The sequence below is a fragment of the Montipora foliosa genome, chromosome 7 (assembly GCF_036669935.1).
Source record: "Montipora foliosa isolate CH-2021 chromosome 7, ASM3666993v2, whole genome shotgun sequence".
Lineage (NCBI taxonomy): Eukaryota > Metazoa > Cnidaria > Anthozoa > Scleractinia > Acroporidae > Montipora > Montipora foliosa.
In genome coordinates, this window is record NC_090875.1 from 37,160,973 (window position 1) to 37,163,472 (window position 2,500).

Below are 2,500 nucleotides of genomic sequence, written 5' to 3' on the forward strand. Positions count from 1 at the left end.
CATTCCTATTCTTCAAGTCAACTTTTCCTCTGTTCGCTTGTAGGAAAGGACACAAATTGTCGCTTATTTTCTCCCGAGTGGCTACATCAAGAAGAATAAAAACATAAACAAACGCGCGCAAAGCATGCCGTTTGACAGAGAGTCTTTAAGGCATAAATCTTTGATATTGGACATCCATCTTTGGATTAATTGACACCTGTCAAAACAAGGTATCCGCTCACCAGTATCACGTGCCCATATCGCGGGCTTAAGCTTAGGGCTAAAGGTTAGGGCTCACCGAGGTCAGCTACTTGTATTTGATTGGATTGCAGGCTCAACCCATTTTAACTCAGCTGAACCTAAGCGAAGCTTCATTTACGCGAGCTTTCTGTGGCTCGACGCGGCTACACGGCCATACTATATATCAAAGAAAGATCTTACACAGTCAACGCTTTTCGTGTTTAGGTGGAAAACGGTTTGGAAGATGTTTTCTTTCTGCATTTTTCGCTGGTTTCAATCCAGTTTGACATATCAGTATATCTGTGGTCCACACTGGTGGCTACGCAGTTATTCAAGTCAAGCATCGGCGGGATGTAAACGTAAAGCTGAGTGTTTACTTTTAATTTACTTAGAGCTGTTTTTTTCTCTGTATTGCAACTTTTGGCATATATTTAGCAGTTCTGATAAGGTTACATGATGCCTGGAAGACCTATGACTAGAACAGAAACGAAAGGAGAGCGAAAGAGAACGAAAACGACAAAACAGAATACCAGTAATAGCTCATAGTTAGCACACAAATTATTTCCTTGGGCACTAAACCGTTTGTTATTTTTACGGATGCGTTATTTAAAGAGGGTGCGAATTTTTAAAAGTTGGTTTAATCGGTTCTTCCTTTCTTCAGGAATAAAAATCGAATTTTTATTGTTAACTGGAATTAAATAACAATTATCTCTACTCTTTTGGACATAAAGAAAGAGTTGATTTGTTTGTTTGTTTTGCTTTAAAATGCGAGCGAACAAGTGCTTTTTTAATCCGTTTGCCCAACTGGTTATCGTGGTACCTCCACAGTGTCAAGAAAATTTTGCTCTCATGTTATAAACACGTATTCGCAATGAGCTCTTATAAAATTAGGGGGAAATATCATTGGCTTGTGTTTTCAGAAGTTTGTTTAAAGCACCCAAACGTTATTTAAGGGTGCGTTCGATTGACCGTATTCCGGAATATGAATACATGGAATACAAGTTAAAAATCCTTTGTTTTTACGGAGATCATATTAAAATGGTCAAACATCTGCTAAAATGCTATTTTAGATATGTTTTTGCTATCCTTGCTGTGTCGAAACGCGATAAGAATCCCGTTTTAACCATCACGCCACGTATTCTTATTCCGGAATAGGGTCAATTGAGCGCGCCCTAAGTGTTGGAGCAAATTGTGTTTGAAGTTCGTCTTTTCTTGGCTGCATTGCCGTAGTGCAGTGATTGCTCTGTGGATTGCCTGTGTAACCTGTGCCTTTAGTATATTGTGGGTAGTCAATAAAAGTCAAGATGGCGGACAGAAAACGTGAGTGTGTTTTTTGTAGTGTAATCCGTTCGCATCGTGGAACAGTCTGGAGTACAAACATTACATTGGCGACGAGGATTTAGAAAAAGTTCTTTTCTAGCATTATGGTGGTAAATCCTATTCCACCGATGGATATTTCTGTGCCGAAGTCGGAGTTGAGCGAACGATGGCGTGTTTGGCTAGGAGGGTTCACGACCTTTGCCGAAGGGAAAGCAAACTTGCAAAACCCCGCGAGAAAAAGAAACGAGGTGCTTTATCGGGCCGGTACTGGAGTGCAAGATATCTTCGAAAACTTGGTAATCGTTCCCCTTCCCGAAGGCCAAGGGGATGACGTTTATCAACAAGCGTTACGAGCATTGAATACTCATTTTCATGTTCAGAAGAACGCCGCCTATGAAAGACATGTTCTGCGTCAGTTACACCAAGAACCTGGCGAAGATGTGGACTCGTTTCGTCCTTTGACTTAGGAAACAAGCAAGGCACTGTGGCTATGGAGATGAGGAACTCGAATTTGCTGTGAGAGACCAGTTGCTTGAGAAAGTATCGTCCCAAGTATTACGGACCAAGCTATTTGATGTGCCCAACATACAGCTTGCAGCAGCTTTAACTACAGCCAGAGCATGGGAAACGGCACGACGTCAAGCAAACGTAATTGCTGGAGGGGAAGGAAAGTCGAGCGTGAATTTGCTACAGCAGAGAGAAAGCAAAGATACATCACACGCATGTGGGAGGCCAGGGCATTTTGCGCGTGACAAGGAGTGCCCTACGAGGGGCAAGACGTGTGAAAAAGTGTGGTAGGAAGGGGCACTGGGCAATATGCTGTAGGCATGAGGCGGATGGAAAGCAGAGCAAGAATAGTGGGAGAGTTAGTGGGAGTATAGTCAGCGAAAAAGCAGTGTTAGATGCAAACCACCGCTAAGGTCCACACAGCAAATTAATCAAGTAGAATATGATAGTGGAG